This window comes from Dermacentor albipictus, chromosome 6 (assembly GCF_038994185.2).
Source record: "Dermacentor albipictus isolate Rhodes 1998 colony chromosome 6, USDA_Dalb.pri_finalv2, whole genome shotgun sequence".
Lineage (NCBI taxonomy): Eukaryota > Metazoa > Arthropoda > Arachnida > Ixodida > Ixodidae > Dermacentor > Dermacentor albipictus.
In genome coordinates, this window is record NC_091826.1 from 126525831 (window position 1) to 126546000 (window position 20170).

A 20170-nucleotide genomic window follows, 5' to 3' on the forward strand; every position below is an offset into this window, starting at 1 on the left:
TAAACCGTACATTGGCAAATTCGTACATACTCTCGAGTGCGCCATTTTGTCAATTCCGATTGGCTGACAGGACTTGCACGTCCTCTCTGATTGGATCTAAGCGCCTCGACATGGCGGAATTTGACCGTGTCCAGGATAGCACACCGTGTCTGGTGTCCAACCCTGTTGGTACAGAATTCGCAATGACCATTTACCGCGTGCGTGCGCGTGTGCGCGTGCGTGTGTGTGTGCGTTCTTGTGCTCGTGTGCGTTCGCGTGCGTGTGTATGTGTGTGGACTGCGAGAATTGTCTTTTGTGCCCTCTGGGAACACCCTGTATCGGACGAAGCGCGCGCCATACACACTCGCGGTGCGGAAAACGCCTGGTGCTGGCGAGTTACCGCCCTAACAAATGTCAGCTTGCGCAACTTGTATCATGCCCAGTTTTGGGGGGACCGCTATTTCCGTATTCAAAAATACAATCAGGTTGGTGCATTTAACCTGCGGGCGAGGGAGAGGCCTGGATAAAGTCGTTTAATCAACCGTGCCCAACGACTGGCGGGCCTTCCGGCATGAAATCGCTTGATTATCAAATGCTGGAAGCTTTTAATTTCTATCTGAGATAACTTACGTAGCGCTGCTGTCTCAATATGTTATTATCGAGAATCTAATCAAAGCTCTTACAGGTATAACTCGAATTTCATCGTGTAAGCGCGACTTATCGTAGATATGCTCGTGAAAATGACTTTCATCGAACATGCAGAGCCATTTCAATACCAATAGAGCACTCACTTGAATTTTTTTTCTGAAGGCATGTGTCACGTCTGACATTGGCGATTTCATTTTCAGGCCGTTTCTAAATAATAGCTACAATATTACTCGTTTCCCGGCAGGAGCAAAAACAACAGGTATTTCGTATTTCGATAAAATTATGGCCACTTTTTGGTGACGTGTACCAAAAATTCGCACTGTGTAGGTTGCTTATGTGCTCTGAAAACACGTGCTCAATAGTCTTTTTCTCCCAGTTATTATGCGTTAATTTTTGCAGGGCATTCAGTTGTTCCACTCCGGTACCCTCGGTAAAATATTCGGGGCTTAGTGTTTTTATTTATTCGAAGTACGAAGCAATGTTCTGAGTGACGAATGAATGAATGTTTGATGTTTAATGACGCTAGGGCCAGGCATGGCCGAAGAACGCAATGCTAGTGTTAATGTTTTCGTAGTGGACTGATGGGTTCTGTGAAGTTAATGTGACGTGGCTGTAAAGGGACCTAAAAGGGTTGGTGTAAATTGCATAAAATCTACGCGTAATAAGATTCTGGCAGTGACTAGTGACGAATACTATGAACACTAAAATGCATTGCAAAAGAATGATGCAACATACAAAATATGCGAGATGCTACAATTGCCTAGAGCAATACTGTCTCGCCAGAGCTCGGGAAACACAAGCGCGTAGAGGCATGTGCTATACGAAACAACTATCACAGTGGCATCCTAGGACTGACACTAATGCAGTCCTAGGAAACCTAGGGCTGCATTAGTGCCAAAGAGTGGTTCTGGGCCGAGTAGGATTACAGGATAAAGGGGGATGTGCTGCCGGTATGCTAGCAGAAAATGTTTCTTTCTCTCCGATTCGGCTTCCCGACACAGAATAACAATATAGAAAAATCTGAGTGACGAGCGATATACTTTTATTCTGTGTAGGTTCATTACAGCCTTTGTAAAAAGTAATGCATTGAAGCTTTCCAGGGTGTCATACTGCCGCTAATCTAAATATTTCCTAGACTCCTAAAATAACAGCCCAAGAGACGGTTGACATTCCGTGAAAATAGAGAGCATTTTAAACGCAATGCGCTGTGAAACTTTCACTTTCCTGATTTAAATGCAAGTGTTGCCGATAATTACAAAACCTCCGTTTTTCCATGTGTTTTCCTGCATCATACGAGATTCGTAGTTTGTTTCCCCGGTGTCCTATGTGACCTAAACAAGGCATCTTGTTTATATATGAGGACAATTAGGGGCATGGTATGGCCAATGTGTAGGCAATGTTGCAAATTGGTGGGTTAAATGCGGATTTTCTAGTAGAACACATATGCAAGTGGTCCATAGCGTTATTAGTCTATTTCACGAGCGATGTAAAGCTTAGACAGTCGCGCTGGCATAATTACAACTACAAGTGCGGTAAGATTTTGCGAACGTGAAGCGAAGAACACGCCAAGTTATGTGCGATGGTAAGTGCGGGTTGATCAAATGCAGTATTAAAAAACTTGTAAGCATGTGTTTGAAAGTATCACGCTGCTGCTATCCGCTATAGGTTTCCCAATGTCCCAAGAGAAACTCTGCGTTTAAGATATTTTATACTATCAAGGCATGGGCAGCATCTTAAGTGCAATGTGTCGCGTAGTGTTAACGTTTATGGCTTATTTAGAAGCGTTAAGTATAATTATCGAGCCATCATATCTTTTTTTTTACTTTTTATGCGAAGCATACTACGAGGGCTCAACCCAGCTCCTCAGGCGCGGCGGTGACCATGAAATCACGTGACACCGTGACGTCACGACAGAGCAGAAGTGGCTTTGGCTCAACTCTTGCAAGACGGGCTGGGTGGGAATCGAACCAGGGTCTCCGGAGTGTGGGACGGAGACGCTACCACTGAGCCACGAGTACAACGCTTCAAAGCGGTACAAAAGCGCCTCTAGTGAATGCGGTGTTGCCTTAGAAACGCGCTGTTTCTAAGGCGTGCGTCTCTTGCTCAGGCGCACATTTCGTTGCCGCGCCGAACGCTGCTTTGCTCGACGCTCACCGCGTCCAATGCGGGGCGCGTAGTCGCTGCCCTGTAGCCCATTGTCTTACACCCCTTGGCGGGTCGACGGGAACGCTGTCGCGTTCCACTCTTGAAGGCGAAGAAGTAATGCATGAGTTGTTTCTTCGTCTAGCCGAACCAAATATAGCCAAGCAACAGCAGTTCACCAGGCTAAACAGTGGTTCAACAACTAAAATAAAGGCTAGTATGCTTCGCATCCTGGGCTTAACCTTACCTAAGCCACAGCCATTTTTTTCATGCGTGATACATTAGTTTCACCTGATGCCCTCCCCGAAACGAAGCTGGCAGATTCGTCATGTTTGGTGACTGTAAGGGCAAGCTAATGGGTGAAGTGTAGATGAAGTTCAACATACATGGGTAATTGGTGCTTTCGCAATAAACTACGCATGCAAGCATCCTTGGAATGTTTAAGCGTGTCTAACGAGCAGGGAAGAATTGAGCCCGCTGCCCTGTCAGAACTATAAAGGCCGCCAAGACCAAATTTATCGAATATTGGTGGAGCGGTATGGAAACTCCCTGTGCGAAGTATGGTTGCATTAAACACAGCCTTTGTAAAAAAAAGTTCTTATCCTAGTGTTAAAGCATGTGATATGGCCGCTGTTCAGCTATGCTTCCCAGTGTCCCGACATAGCTGTAGGGTACAACAAGTCTATATTTTGTGAGAAGCGGACCGGGGATATGATAACTGCAATGTGCGAGAAAATTGTTACGTTCCTGGTTCAGTTAGAAGCGTTGCAAATATTTACTGAGCCGTCGTTTTTCTATCCCTATTTCCAGGCGTCATAACACGTTCCGATCGACTGAGTTTCAGCGATGTCCTCGGTGAACTAAACAATATATTTTGTTTAGAATTGGCGAAAATAAAGGGCGCGTCATGGCCAATGTGTAGGTACGCTTCAAAGACAGGGGTCTAATTATGGCATTTCTGGTAAATTAAGCATACAAGGGATCCGGAGCTTTATGAATGTGTTTTGCGAACAGAGAATTTATCCCGTGGACCTGGGAGAACTGCGAACCCAACCGATATCAAATCTAGCGGGAATTCAGTTGGTGGGGAGAGGGGAGGGAGGATACCATTGCAATCGTTATGGCGAAGTAACATGTGTGCTGATGAATTACTGGATATTTAAAAATTTCCAACAAGAAGTGCTCTAAAGCATTACGGGCAACTTTTTAAAGCATGCGGCATAGTTACGAGAAATTGAAATTGTTATCGCAACTGTTCGAAAGAAGCAACTTCACTGGAAATCAGGTTGTAATTCTCCCAATGTCGCACAGATCTTTTCTTTTTCTTGTGATTATTGCAAGTAATTTATGATGACTGTACTTCCTTGCACATAACCTCAACAATACTATAGACGTCAACATAACCTATAGACCGCGCATAACCTCAACAATGTTGTAGACTTAAACATCAAGTACAATTCTTTGTCTAATTGTTAAAATTGTTTATAGCAAATGTTCATTTTTTATGCGCGCTGTACTGCTGTTACTGGGCGGGAAACGGGACCTTTGCGAGGCACGCCTTGCCTTTTGTCTCTGTATCATCTTAAAATTTTAGGTAGTTGCAAGAAATAAATGCAAATGCATATAATTTTCCGGCCCCCCATGGTTCACCATGTGTGATGGACAAATATGTGGCTTGCCGTCCACCACCCTGCAGTGCCTACTCTTCCCCAATGCTCACAGTTCCATCACCAAGCGTGCATTCTCGGCATTGATGGAATTCTGTGAAGCAACACACCTCCGAGAGCGGCTGTAGGCCCCGCAAACGCTTAGCTACGTCGTCTTTCTCTCTCTTCGTCTCTCTCTTCTTTTTACTTCCGGTCACTATCTCCATCTTTTTCTCCCCGTACCCCTTCCCCGCGCAGTGCTGTTGAGGTGTCCTCCTGTGAGAGGCAGTTACGGCACTGCACTTATCTCTTCCATTTCTCTTTAAAAATCACTTCACACACACACGATCAACTGCACGGTACGGCGACCGACGTGTCCACCCTCCCAAATCTTTGCTTAGCTGCGCCATCTACATTGTCAAAAGCGAAGTACAATGTGCCGACGGTGAACGTTATCATTGATCCTCGCTAGAGGGAAGCACAGAACAACTGAGCGAATGTGAAACAGAGAGTAATGTTTCTCGAATGTTTCATCAGGTTCGAGAGGTGGCCGAAGATTAGGAGAGGTCGGCGTTCCAACCTCCGCGTCCCTCCGCCAAGTGCGGTGGGTAAATTGCTCTATTATGTCGCTTACGGCGGGTGTTCCCTCTGAGCAGCACTGTACACGCGCATTGTCCTATGTATACTCTAGACGAATTGTGTTAAAACCGGGGACACAGTAATAAATATCAGTTTTAAATGCTGCCTACACTCCGTCCAAGCATGGTCATCGCGTAAAGAAGACATCATCATTTACAAGGTACACACATTTGTTGTCGATGGCGGCCAAGGCAAAAAGAACGTAACACAATCAGAAGACCTCAAAGAAACGCGCTCCACGACCGAGTCGGAGTAGCGCGGACACCTGCTTATCTGTCTGGGATTACACGCCGCGCACGAGAGGGGCCAGCGAGGGCGGGAATGCGCGCGGTGTTGAAGCGAGGGGCGCTAAGCAGATGGATGTTTTAAATGCGTAAGCATTTCTATGCTTACTCAAAGAGAAAGCACGTCTGTCCGTCCATCTGTCACGCAATATGAATCACAATAAAGGGATTAATGTATAAAACAGAATAAATTGGAAAGGAAAAATGTTGGCGGTGGTCAATGAGCAGATAATGAATTCATAAGGATGATAAGCAGTGATGGGTTATGTGGATCTTATCACGGTTGATAATAGTTCGACATGGATGGATTAAGTGCTGAAGAGCGATAAGGGCTTTAATGGTCGGGGCAATTCTGATAAACTTAATAAGCACCGGTAAGGGTTGATAAGGGACGGATCATGTACGATAAGGTTGATAAGGAGTGATAAGAGTTGATAAGAGTCTGATCATATCAGATAAGATTCATACACACAGATAAGGGTTGATAATGTATGGATCGATTGCGATAAGGTTGATACCGACCGATAAGTATTGATAAAGCTCCGATTCAGTCCGATAAGGTCGATAACAGCCGATAAGGGTTGATAGGGGTTGAATCTAGTCCCATAAGGTTGATAACGATCGCTAAGGGTTGCTGAGGGTTTTACTGGTCGTATCGAGTTTCATAACATCGATAACGATACAAGGCGGTGTATAGATGAGCAATTGACACAATGCTTACGCATACGTAGGCAAACAACTCCCAAAGGAGTTTCTGCGTAAATTTGCGAATCGTGAATAGTTTGAATCCGCAGCCCGACAAGCACCTTATATTTTCGCGCGGCTTGAGTTTTTTCGTATGGCAACACCGACGCCGACACGAATAAGGCAATACAAGCTTCTCCTGAAAATCGTCGTTAGGGTGACCACAAGTTCGCTTTGTCAGTGACAGCCGTCCCGCGGGCACAGGTTGTTTAAAAGACGTGGAGACGACCTTTACAGAAGGTGAAACTTCCTCCTAAAGATGAGTTGTCTGCGTGCTACACTCTAAAAACAGTTGCACCCTTTGGGGTGTATATTTTCCACACAAATATACACTCTTAAAACGGTTGCACCCTTTGGGGTGTATATTTGTCCCACAACAATAATCGTCATCTGCCTTGCTTGCGTTTCCTTCCTTGAAAACTCGGCGCTCGCTACTTTCCTGTCGAGAATGCTGCGTCACACTGATAGGGTGCATGCAGTTCGTGGCTGGAAAGTACCTGGCTCGCAGCGTTAAAGAAAGGAAACGCGGGCAGCACGGATGACGATTATCGTTGTGGGACAAGATACGCCCCAAAGGGTGTAAATTTTTCTAAGAGTGTAATCGTCTTCTGTTTTGTCCGCATTTCCTTTCTGTAACGCGGCGAGCCCGGTACTTTCCAGTAACGAACGGCATGCCCGTTATCAGCATGACATAGCATTCCTGAGAGGAAAGTAACGAGCGCAGCGTTTTCAAGAAATGAAATGCGGGCAAGACAGATGACGATTATTGTTGTGTGGCAAATATACACTCCAAAGGGTGTAAACTTTTCTTAGAGTGTAGGTCAGCTACGCGCAAGCGCAATCGTCCACCTCAATCAAGCCCATGTGCACAATCATCATCACCAGCTTGCGTCATCCGCGAACTTAATGCGACTCTAAGCGTATATTCAGCGTCTAGACAAATTCGACGCACGTATGTGTCGCATAGTCGTCCTTAGTTGGACATGGAGGATACTTAAAACCTGTACCCAAAGTGTACAACAGCGACGATCAATAGCTTGAGCTCTTTGGAGCGATAGATGGATGCTAGGAGCGTCCTCTTCGAAACAGGGTAGTGGTTTGTGCCACCAAGCTCTTGTTCTTATTTTGTCTAATGTCCTGTCTACCTCTAACAAAAATATACAGATACATACGCAAAGGATTTCCCGCATCAAACTTTCTTAGTCACTATCGGGAACTCTGTTGTGCGCCTCTCTTGTTTGTGGTCTCCCTACTTTTCAACCACCAGACGTCCAATCGCCTCTTACTAATCTATATTGCGGACATGTTTACTTTCCGCCCTGCTCTCGCTGAACTCAAGGGTTTCGAGGAGGCCCGAGGAGCCTGCATCGAAGGCCGGGTGGATATCTTCACATTCTAATAACACATGTTCCATCGTTTTTTTCGTCATACCTCTACCGCAGCAAGCACATGCTTCTGCTTCCTTCTTATATCCCGCTTTTTATATCTGGACTTGCGGAATAGTGAACGCTACCTGTCGCACAACAAACGAAGCTCCAGCGCTCTGCGTGCAAGAATATATGGTCAGAAAGTGAGTTTCATTTCCGGGCTTGTGCCTGGCCTCTGCCGCGGCAGCCGCGTGCATTTTTCATTGTGGCAAGAATGATTGAAGACGGCATCACATCGTTCTCGTTTTCGTACATGACATGGACCTCCGGCTTGTCGAAGAGTACCCTTGAAATTGAACGTGTGCAGCAGTATCTGCATTCTAAAACTGCCACTGCTTGCCAAACGTGACTTAGGAGACTGCTAACGCTAACACGGGGCTGGTGCGAGCGACGCGCACCCCTTCAATATAAAGAGAGCGGTGTGTACGTCATCGGGAACACGCTGCCGATGGGTCGCCGAGTGAGCACAGTTGGTTAATGGCCTCCGAGATTTAAGCCCGCGCGCGTAGCGCCGTGATGCATCTCGGAGGCCATAGTTGGTTTCGCAGAGTGGCAGCGCGCAGCGATTGGCGTGCGAGGCGGCTGGCCTGGCTTGCTCTTCGGTGCCCACAGAAAGAACCAACTCTATTTCGCAGTGACATTATCGTTAAGACGCTAAAAGTACCCGCGAAAATGAGCGATTTATGAGCAGCGGCGTTTTCATCGCACAACCGGGAGCTAGGCTTGTATAGGGTGTCCCAGCTAACTTTAGCCAGAGTTTAAAAATATGACGTTGCACTATAATACGACGCTACCAACTGCATGTTGCTGACTATTGTATGGAGTATGTCACACTATTATTTATTATGCTTAATTGATGAATTAGTCAAGATTAATTAACCAACATCTGAAGCAGCGAAGTTAGGCAAAAAATTGCAGTTAGAAAGTTGTCGAACAGTTTGCAAAACCTGCGATTAAACAGTTGCTAACTTTCTACCTATTAGGTATTAGTGTTTTTCCTTTACTGCCCACGGCGCGGCCGTGCGGGCACCGTATCTTACCCGTATCTTACGATCTTATCTGACCTTACCCGATCACCTACGCCGTATCGCCGTAAGTGATCTCCGACGTAGCCCAAGTGCGCGCCCACGTGGACCTGATCTTCAAGGCGATCTGCGATGTTTGCAGAGTGCGCGTAGTGCCGGTAGCTTCGTATGCGCTGTGCTTTCGACGTTTCGTTCGCGTTAAAGCGACAGATGCACGAAGATCAGTTCGCTCGCTGCTGCTACCGTGATTCCTCACTCCAGCATTCTGACGGCGAATTTCCGCGCTCATCGAGCGAGATGTGTTCATGGTTATCTGTGCGCGTGTGGCACCGTGCTTGTTCATTTAGTTAAAACGTGCTGGCGGGCTAGTTGGTTTGAATCCACCCATGGTGACGTAGAAAGAAACAGACACACAGAGACAGCGCTCTATCTGTGCGTCTCTTTTTACGTCCTCGTTCAGCTGCGCTTACATATTCTATCATTGTTAATTTAGTTAGTAAGCTAACGTTTACAAGTTTATACGGACCGATAAAACTACTATCCTTAATTCGTACAGCTATCTAGTAATCTGCTATCGCAGATTGTCGCGAAACTGGGACTTTTTGTTTAAGTGAATTGTTGTGCGTCGAGCATAACGAGTCAAGCGTCTCAAAGCGCTGGCTTCCACGAGCAAGAGCATTTTCGAGCAATGGCGGCAATTTTCGAGCAATAGCGACAAGCGACAGCGACGAGCTACCAGTTTTGCAGTCGCGGAGATCGACACGCCGCTGTCGCTTGTCACGTTGCCGGTTTCCGGCCATGCCAGAAAACTTATCTTGTCGCCCGGAAGTCCACGCAGCGATTTCTGCCAGGGGAAGCGCGATTGCGCAACAACATGGAAACAACGAGTAAACCCTCGTCCGCCCGCTTCGATATTAATTCCTTCGTGCAGTTTGCTCTCTGGCGTTACAGCTAAATATATTACAAAATCAGCCATCCCTTCGTCTCATCTTACGCTCAGGAAGTAGTGTTGGCGTAGTTTTGTCGGTGTTAGTGAGATCGTATATTTGTTTTGACGCTGCTGGGCCTGGCTGGGCCTGAGACGCCACCGAGAGCGCGAAATTGCTTCTTTTTTTTTGCTCACCAGATGGCGCCACGCCATTTCCCGCTGGCGGCACGGAACAGATTTTTCCTGCCGATGACAGCATGTTAAAGCTAGAGTTAACGTCCACCCGATCGTAGAAATTGCTACAAGGGAAACCCATGCGGGTTCCTCGAAAGAAAAGCCTCCAGTTGAAGAAAAAATTTAGCGCCCTACCACTCTGTGAAGAAGGATGACCAGAGAAGCTGTGAATGTGGGCCCCTTCATGGCTAACTGCACTTCCGCCGCGGGTCGGCCCTATATTGCACTATCTTCGGCATCGGCCCACGGATGGGTAGTGCTCAACGCCTGCTTCACCTCCGCCGCAGGTCGACCCGGAGTTGCACTATCTTCGGGATCAGCCCACGTATGAAAAATTGTTGGTTTTTGTCCACGGAGACGAGATCCAGCAGAAGCTCGCCACAAACAGCTTCGCTGTAAAAAATTAGTCCTCGTCCGGGACACATTCCTGCTGTCTGAACACTGGCGTGAGGAAACGTGGCGGCGGCAGCGAGCGAAGTGACATTCGTGCTGTCTATTCAACGTGAGCACCGAGAACACACAGCACGCACAAAGCTACAAACCGCCCAGGTACCTAGACTCTGGCCCGAACGCAGATCGGTCTGAACATAGGGCCGGGCGACCGCGCGCAACCGCCACATGCTGTTGGGGCGGTTGCCCAACCGATCGTGTTAAAATTAATCCGGAATATGCCACCACGGCATGCCTCATAATCCGAGTGTGGTTTTGGCACGTACGGCCCCATATTCCATTTGAAGTTGAATACTTGTGACACAGTGCAATGTGCCATGTGAGGCAATGACAATGCTCAACCCTCTCATAGGTTATAAAATACAGTGTACAAGAACGCCTCAAGCAAACACCTCTCCCTGAGTGCTCTGTGTACTAGGCAGAGAAACAGCAGTGGTGTACGCAAGGTAGCGTTTAACATCAACTCACCACTCTCGGGTTAGCATAAACGTTGAAAAAATTAAGCTTTAGCCGCCAACCTCAGCACTAATTATCGTCAACCAAGTCATCCAGCACGGAAAGCTTCGTTTACGTCGATTCCCACTGTGCATGTGATCTGCATAATTTTTAAGTTTTACCTGGGTCTAAGTTGGCCTAAATTACAAAGCAATTTATACTTTTTTTTCATTTTTTTAGACTCTGCAAGCACGTATAATCACTGCTAGTTTCAGTGGTACCCTTGTCCATGTATCCGTGTCTTAATGGATTCAATATTAGGATTCTGTGCTAGAGGTACTGCGCTCGAATCGTGCCTTGGGACAATTTTAATGTTTATTTAATTATTTATAACGCACTACTTTCATAAACATGACCACACTGCAACGTCACGCGAATCCTATTAAAGCCAGACGGACAAACTTTAGGCAAATCCATGTACCCCCCCACCATTACCGTGCGGGCTCCTTGCAGCTCCTGTGGACAGTAACGCCACAGTTCCCTCTAGTAACTGTATGAAACTCTATGGATGCAGCCGCCACCCGGGGCTCTGCTGCCAAGACACCGGGATCTTTTCACGCAGCGCAGATGGCACCCAACAATCGGGCACGAGACTCGGATTACGAAGCTGGAATCACGATGCAACGACCACCAGGGCATCGCGAATACGAGCATATAGTCACGGCCCTAGTTAGTAAACAATTTAGTTCGCTAGGTAATGTCATGCTGTGCGTGCATGCATGTCACGCATTTATCTCGTTCTTGTCATGCGAGTCACGAAATTAATGGGAATCATGGCATGGTTTGACCTAACAACCATGGCATTTATTCCGATCACTTTATGACATCCATGGCATGACATGTCATTAATGTCGCACATGCATGTCATCGGAAAGACTGACGGTTGCGCTAGTTGGTCTTGCACTATCAGTATGGTAGGTTAGCGCAAATCAATAAAGGACACAGAGAACAAAGTGGACAAGGACGGGCGGCCGTCCTTGTCCGTTCTCATGTAGGCTGAACTGCCCTGTTTGTAGTTTCCGTGGCGCCACAGTTCCCTCTAGTAAATGTATGAAACTCTATGTGCACACCTTGTGCGCATGTGCAGCGTGTTTGTGTGCATGTGTGTATGCGCGTGCTTTGAAAAGGCTCAATATGCTTGCAGGTTCTGGGCGATCCTCTTTTCCTTAGAAAGCAAAGGCGCCTGAGCGCACGCCCGGATTGGATGTATTGTAGGCTTCTACGTGTCAAATCGGTTGTTTCCCAGAACAACAACAAAAAATGAAGATAGCGCGTGTCTGCGCGGCATATAAAGGAGGGGATTGAAATGTTTAACTATCGGCCCATACCTGTTCTTCCTTTTTTCTTCAAAAATTCGCATCAAGCTCACCGCCTTTTTCAAAACAAAGGTCTTATTGCAAAACGTCAGTGCGGCTTTCAAAAAGGCAAATCGGCTGCAAACGCTCTTGAAAGCATCAAATGTAAAATTATTAGCAACATACAAAATAAAAAGTACACGGTTGGCCCATTTCTTGATTTGCGCGAGGCATTTGATTCATTATAGCATGCTATTCTAATACTGAAATTACAGGTGTATGGCATTCATTGCATTCCACTATACCTAGTTAAGAGCTACTTACAAAACCGTACACAGTTTGTTATCTTGGGAAATACATCAGAAATGGATATTTTAATATAGGGAGTACCACAACGATCAATGCTAGGCACGTATGCTAGGCAATGCTAGGCAATGCTAGGCATGCTAGGTATGCTAGGCAACGCTAGGTATGCTAGGCAATGCTAGGCACGTGTTGGGTATCTCTCTTTCTGATGACGAAGTCATCAGAAAGAGAAGATACCCAACACACCTGAAGAAGAAGAAGAAGATACCCAACGCACCTGATATTGTCTTTGCAGATGACACTAATGTGTTTTGAATGGTGCTTATGTCGCAGGCGTAACCGACATGACAAACGCTCGGCTAACTGAATTATTCATGTGGCTTTTTGAAAACTCGTTAAATCCTAATGTTGATAAGCACAAATATATATTTAAGGCTAAGAATAAAGTAATTGATACTTACACAAAGCTGGCATTCCGAAGTGGCACAATTGAACGATGTAGTTCGCATAAGTTGAATGAATGTGTGATGTTTAGCGGCGCAAGTGCCTGATGTGGCCAAAGAGCGCCAAGCCAGTGTTGATGAGTTTGCAGGGGAGTCTTGACTTCTATGAAGTTGATGTGACGTGGCTGTAAAGGGGCCTAAAAATTGTGGCTATACAGTGCATAAATTCTATGTGTAATAAGATTATGGCGATGACAAATGACATGTACTATGAGCATTAAGGCGCATTGCGAAATAATGATACGATATACAAAATATATAAGATGCTACAATTGACTAGAGCACCACTGCCTCGTTAGAGCCTTTGAGACACAAGGGCCTGGAGGCACGTGCTATACAAGGTAACAATCATAGCAGCATCCTCTGGAAAAGGGATGCGGTATAAATTTAATGGGCTCATGACATGTAGGACAACAGCTTTTAAGAAATTGAGGACTGCTTTGGTGTTAAAAAACGGTTCTTTGCCAAGAAACATAGCCGGGTGAAGAGGGACGCAATAAGGATATGCAAGAGGAAAATGTTTCTTTCTTTCAGGCTCGGCTTTCCGACGCTCAGAGAGGACGTGGAGGACGGTCAGCCTCTCACAACATCGACCACAGGTTGGAGGTTCATTTCCAGTAAGCAGAAAATTATGGGTACCAAAATGTGCCTTATTCTGAGACGGCAGAATAGGACATCTGTTCGCCATGATTTTGTTGGGCCGGGCTAAAAACCTAACTGTGGCTTTATAACGTGCAGTTTATTATTTATTTCTGCGTTCCACATGCGCTGTCAGTGTTCTCGCAGTTTCTTTCGTAAGAAAGGCTTCAGATTTGTGGCAACAGCCGTAGGAATAATGGTTAGTGATGTGAGTGATGTGGCCATTTTATCAGCTAGTACATTACCCTCGATGCCTCTATGGCCAGGCATCCAGCATATTACTACACGCCTATGTGATAGATAAATATTGCATAACAGTGAGTATAGTTCATTGAAGACAGGATTTGCATGCTTTTGTAGAGAAATGAGTGCTTTTACAAGACTTAACGAGTCTGTGAATATAATTGCTCTGTCAAGTTTTAGTTACTGCATAGGCTTCTGCAGTGAAGATACTTGTTAGCGGGTTCAATACGTCATATTTAGAAAAAGAGGGACCAACCGTAGCATAAGATACACCAGCATGTGTTGAAGCGGTCTGCGCTGGACGCATGAAAGAAGACGAAGAAATGGGCTAGGGGAGAAGTGAAAAAGAAGTTGGAATAAAATGGCGGACGACACCCGTCTCACTTAGATTGTCATTTCTGTTGCCGTTCTAGTTAGGAACGCTACATTTTGGCGCAGCCGACAGTGTTCGAAGACCAGCCATGCGGGTGATGTTTTTCGTCGACCAGGCGTCACCGGAGTCTGTTGTGTTCACCCGATACCATGTGCACGGTGTCAGCGTCGAACCTTCCTCTCGAAGTTAACTCTACCGCACTGATCAACGTGGTGCTGCAACAAGCTGCAATCAGCCGCCAAGCCCTCGTGCAAACAGGATCGGTGACAGTGAATCTACAACTGCAGACACTGAGCGAACTCCTTCTGGAACCCATACGACGTGGCACCCTCAAAGAGGAAACGCCTGCCGGGAAGGTGAGCCTAAACTTGATTGTTATAGAACTGCAAAGGCACATTATACAACACATCGAAATAATCAGAACTTTCGTCCAAGCGCTTAGTCGCGAGCAATCAGCATGAATCATTGTTGAACCAGATGCATTTGAAGGAAACTCGCTAAGTGCACACTACTGGCTGTGGTTTTTCGGGTATGCCTGTGACAACAATATGTGGCACTCCGACGACACAAAGATCTTGAATATGCGCCACTATTTAGGTGGTATAGCCAGAAAATGGTATGACGTGCAACTCATGGATCATGGAACAACATGTTGGGAACTGTGGAATAGCAACTCTTGAGCGGCTTTCGAAGGCAACGCAGTAGAAAGCTGGGATGCGGCACTACGGTTCAGTTATACAGGTGGCTCTCTACTTGAGTACTGTCTTGAGAAGCGTCGCCTATTGTATTCTGCAGAACCGAAGCTGTCGTCTTCTGCTGTTGTAGCTTTGATAACGCAAGCGTTGTGTATCGAGATCCGTAGTCATGTCCAGCTCAAAGGTCCAAGAACGTTTGATGACCTTCTGAACTTTCTACAGACCTCAGTGCCAAGAATTACATCGAGAAGACAGCCAGATGGTAGAACAGAGCAGCTTGATTCTCGTAAGCTGAGTGAGCATCTAGAGTCGTTGCCGTCAACTGAATGTGAAGACAGCTTCATAAACAAATCCCTGGGAAGCATAAATCATGACTGTGAAGATGGTGAAGAACCAATTACCGCAGTTCATGGCAACCTACTTCCACATAATCTGTCTACCATGCATCACAAGCCCCAGAAAAAGAGCTTCAGTGAGACAGTGTATTTGGTGTCGTCAAGTTTATTGTACGCCCCCATTAAGGTAGATGGCATTGAAGTGAAGGATCTCGTTGACAGTGGAGCTTCGGTATCAATTATCAACAAGACTCGAGTGGATGTCAGTCGTCTGCACGCTGGTAGAACATTGCGTGTCCAAGCCTACGACGGGTGACCATGCATAGTGAATGAGTAACCCTGGCTATTGAATTTCAAGGACATGTTATAACCAGTGACGTATTGGCAATTCCCAATGTCACCTACGTTTTTCTTTTGTCCCGTCCAGACATGAAAAAACTTAAGATAAACCTCTATTCGGATGACAAGGTAATGGCCGAAGACACGATGAGAACAGAAGATCCTGGTGAAGAACCTAGTGTATCAAGGCTAATTATTCGCCAGGAAGACATCAAGACTAAGTACCCAGGGCTTACATGCATGGGTAGCTACCCTCCAGCAATGTAATCACATGTCGTTCCTTTCGAGCTCGCAGATAAAACAGTGGTTCGTAGAACCCCCTATAATATGTCCAGAGATAAAAAGGTGTGGCTGAAAAAGGAGTTGCAAGAAATGTTAGACGCAGGTATCATCCGGCCTTCTGTATCCCCATTTGCTTCTCCTATAACTATTGCACCACAAGAAGACGGGACATTCCGCCTTTGCACAGACTACCAGGCAGAACGGTAATCGAACGGAAGTGGTAATCGTCAAACTGAATTGATACCTTATCCGATGCCGAGAATCGACGACATCATTGACGAAACTGGTGGTTGCCATTGTATTTCACGAATAGGCCTCTGCAAGGGCTTTTGGCAGATTCCACTAAGTGAAGAAACGAAGAAGAACACCGCGTTCATAACCCCATTTGACTTGTTTGAGTACAACGGCCTACCATTTGGTTGAAAATACTCCCCTGCGTCGTTTCAGAAGATTATGACGCACATTCTGAAACCTTACCTGGGCATATTTTGCAATGTGTACATCGACGACACCATCATCTACTCAAAGACAAAGGAAGAACACCGTAGTCATCTTTCAAAAGTTCTTCATACCCTCAGTCTTGCACAACTCAAAGTCAACTTCAAGAAAAGTGCGTTCTTTCAAGATACCGTAGTATTGCTTGGCAGGGTGTTTGATGGACACACTAGAAGCGCTAAGCAAGAATCGGTAGAGAGAATCTCCAAGCTGGTAAAGCCTTATGATGTGCACTCCCTGCGCGTTTTTCTTGGCCTTGCAGGACACTTCCGGGCGTTTATCAAAGACTCTGCACTGAGAACAAGGTGCCTCACCCGTTTAACTCAGAAAGACGTGCCTTTTCGATGGGACGAGAAATGCGAAGCTGTCTATTGTGAGCTTGTAAAACTAATATCGTCGGATCCCATCTTGCGAATACCGGATTTTTCTCTGCCTTTCGTGCTGAACACATTATGCATCACATTATGCTACCGGTGCAATTCTATACCAGAAGCCCTCCAAACAAGCTGATCAAACCAAACACTACGTTGTGGGGTACTACAGCTATACCCTGAAACCCGCCGAAATCAATTACTCTACCACAGAAAAGGAAGCTCTGGCCGTCTTAAAAGCTGTGCAGTACTTTCGTGCTTACCTGGAAGGTGCCAAATTCATACTTTTCACTGACCATCAAGCACTGACTCAACTTCTGAGCATGGCCCAGCCAAGAGGCCGCATTGCTAGATGGGTGAACTATCTGCAACAATTTGATTTCGTAATTTCGCACCGTCCTGGCCCACTCCTCACTGACGCTGATGCACTATCAAGATTACTTGTACAGGAATCAAGCAAGAATCCAGAGACAACCAATCATATTAAGCTATGGGAAGATACAGAAGAGCTCCAGTTTATCAATGGTAAGTGTCACGTACCACCAACTATGATTCCAAGGACTCTTCATCTATACCACGACACCCCTGGATCGGGTGGACATTATGGCTTCTGGCGCACTTATAGGAAATTGCTCATGAGATTCACATGGCCGGGCATGAAAAACGACATCAGCCATTACATCCGCACATGCCACCTCTGCCAGGTCATCATCATCATCATTATCAGCCTGGTTACGCCCACTGCAGGGCAAAGGCCTCTCCCATATTTCTCCAACAACCCCGGTCAACCCCTGCCAGGTAAACAAAGTTAAACTCAAGCAATCGACAGACGTTATGACAAACCCTGAATATTCAAGCGTTCGAAGTAGTTCATTTGGACTTCGCGGAGCTCAAGAAGAAGGGGGAAGGAGTCAAGCGAACGCAAGCTTTCTTGTTCTCCATAGATGAGTGCACAAGGACGATTGCGGCTAAAGCTGGCAAAGAAGACGCAAACAGCGTAATAGATCTTCTCAAAGCTGAATGTTTTAAACACACAAAGACGCTCGTCTGCGACAACGGGCCGGCTTTCCGGAGTGCCAAATTATCAAAGTGGGCACGGGAGCACGGCCTAACGATAAAGTATTCTTCTCCATGCCATCCGGCAGCAAACGGCCTATCGTAACGTGCCATACGAGACATCAAACAGTATCTGAAGATGTATCCAGACTTTGCCGGTGGCTGGAAGTGCTGTCTCGAAGCCGCTGTGAAACATCACAACAGATCATACACCAGTGGTTTACGCTGCAGCGCTCATTTTGCAATTTCGGGTACAGCGCCCATACTTCCTGCAGATCGTGAGCTAGGCCTCCTAGAGAACCTCGAACTCGCGGAAGTAAGGAAAACTGTCAAAGAACAGGAGGTCTACAAGCGCCGCATGAAGCGAAACTTTGATAAAAGGCACAGTAGCGAGATACCGGACATACAGCCTGGAGACTATGTCCTTGGAAGGAAAGGAGTTGTGCCTTCAAATTCAAAATTTTGCGGACCATTTCAAGTTATTAAGAGTGCATGCCAGTATGGAATATTGAAGAATGTCTGGTACGCTGGAGCCTCGGGCCAAACGGAGTGCGCCGCTATAGGAAACATATTCATGTATTACCCCAGGAGGTGTAATTAAAAGAAATCCGGAAGAGTGAAGCGGTCTGCGCTGGACGCATGAAAGAAGACGGAGGAATGGGCTAAGGGAGAAGTGAGAAGGAAGACGTTGGAATAAAATGGTGGACGACACCCGTCTCACTTAGATTAGGTCATTTCTGTTGCCGTTCTAGTTAGGAACACCAGCATGTGTATCGCATAAATTCTTAGGTGTATACGTTTATGAGCACCTGAATTGGACTGCGCACATAACCCACCTAAGAAATAACTTATCAAGAACAAGAGGCCTTTTGAATAAAGTAAGAATGTTACTTCCAAGATGGTTTAAGTGCCGATTGTGCTACATGATTTTCTTTATGATAACCTACTGCCATTAGGTTTACAGAAAATTTAGGTTACTATGATCACACCCAATCTTATTTTCTAAGCAACAGAATCCTCACGGTATATCAGGCATTCAATGAACGTCTTGCAACGTGGATATTTAGAAGCATAAAAGACAATTCAACATTTCTGGAAACCTACAGACGTCCAGAGTGCGTTTATCAATTAAGGCACGCAGGTTACATACAGACAAGAACTTAACTACGTATGGCATGCAGTCAATAGAATACCAAGCTTAGACCTGTTGAAAATACGCCCAAACATGGTTGAAACAGCTTACAGTTGTATATCCGTTCGTTCATATAAAAAGACGCTAAAATGACTTCTCCTATATAAAAAATAGCTAATTGTGTTCATGTCGGTCTTGCTTATTCTTTAGCTGCAAATGTTCGTTGTACGTCTGTCATAGCCTATATCAAACAGCTCAATCTAATGTTTATATATTAAAAGTTATTTGAAACTGAGCAAATTTTGTCGTGTGGTATGTTTAGAAGTTTACGTACTTCTACTGTGTATTTCTATATGTATATAGCTCTGCATGTGTGTATCTTTAGTGTATATATATGCGAATACATGCTATGTATAATATGTTCATATGTATTTAGACAGAGTTCTCGCGTGCTGTTGGCTGCTGCATCCAGCGTGGAGGGATGTAGTCCAGTCAGGCGACATGAAGTCGCCTTTAACTTCATTCCTTGGCAGAAGAGTTTTAGGGGATTATAGGGACCATGCATTGTATGCAACATTGTACCTATTTAACTTTGTCGAAATAAGCTTTCCTAAACTATCCTATCCTAAAACCACGATTTGATTATGAGCCATGTCGTAGTGGGACACTCCGGATTAATTTTGACAGCCTGGGGTTTTTTAACGTGCACTCAATGCACACTACACGGGCGTTTTTGCATTTCGCCCCCATGTAAATGCGGCCGCCGCGGCCGGGATTCGATCCCGCGACCTCGTGCTTAGCAGCGTAACACCCCTTAAACAACCTTCCCCCCGCGTGTATGCAGCTTCGCCTGGCGTGGTACTTCGTTAAATCGTCTCTGTTTCCAAGTGTACAGCTGCTATGCAGGCGCGTCTACAAATTACTTTTTAAGCATAACCGATGTCTCCTTCCTTGTTGTTGCTCGTACAGTGATATATGTGCCTAATGTATGCGCTCATCTGGCTGGGCGTTTTTTTTGTCGTCGTCGTCGTCGTTGCTTTTGTTTTTGTTTTTGTTCTTGTTGTTGTTGTTGTTGTTGTTGTTGTGGTTGTTGTTGTTGTTGTTGTTGTCGTTGTTGTCGTCGTCGTCGTTGTTGTTGTTGTTGTTGTTGTTGTTGTCGTTGTTGTTGTCGTCGTCGTCGTCGTCGTCGTCGTCGTCGTTGTTGTTGTTGTTGTTGTTGTTGTTGTTGTTGTTGTTGTTGTTGTTGTTGTTGTTGTTGTTGTTGTTGTTGTTGTTGTTGTTGTTGTTGTTGTTGTTGTTGTTGTTGTTGTTGTTGTTGTTGTTGTTGTTGTTGGAAATCTTGGCAACTGCGCAGCGCGCACAGACTCTCTTGCTAGCTGGATTTCATTCCTTGAGCAACAATTAGATTTCTTCGCTTTCGAAATAAGACGGGTCTCGGCAGCAGTCTTCTGCTGTGAGTGGATTG

General features: G+C 45.8%; 2 protein-coding genes across 2 annotated transcripts in view; one reads left to right on the top strand and one right to left on the bottom strand.

The window, feature by feature from the left end:
- Positions 1-20170, bottom strand: part of LOC135899458 (muscle calcium channel subunit alpha-1-like) — a 934514-nt gene that overhangs the window by 669804 nt on the left and 244540 nt on the right. The window lies entirely within an intron of this gene.
- Positions 13979-20170, top strand: part of LOC135899493 (uncharacterized) — a 38394-nt gene continuing 32202 nt past the window's right edge. The window contains exon 1 of the mRNA XM_065428766.2: positions 13979-14356. The gene's annotated coding sequence lies outside the window, so the exon portion shown is untranslated. The remainder of the gene's footprint in view (positions 14357-20170) is intronic.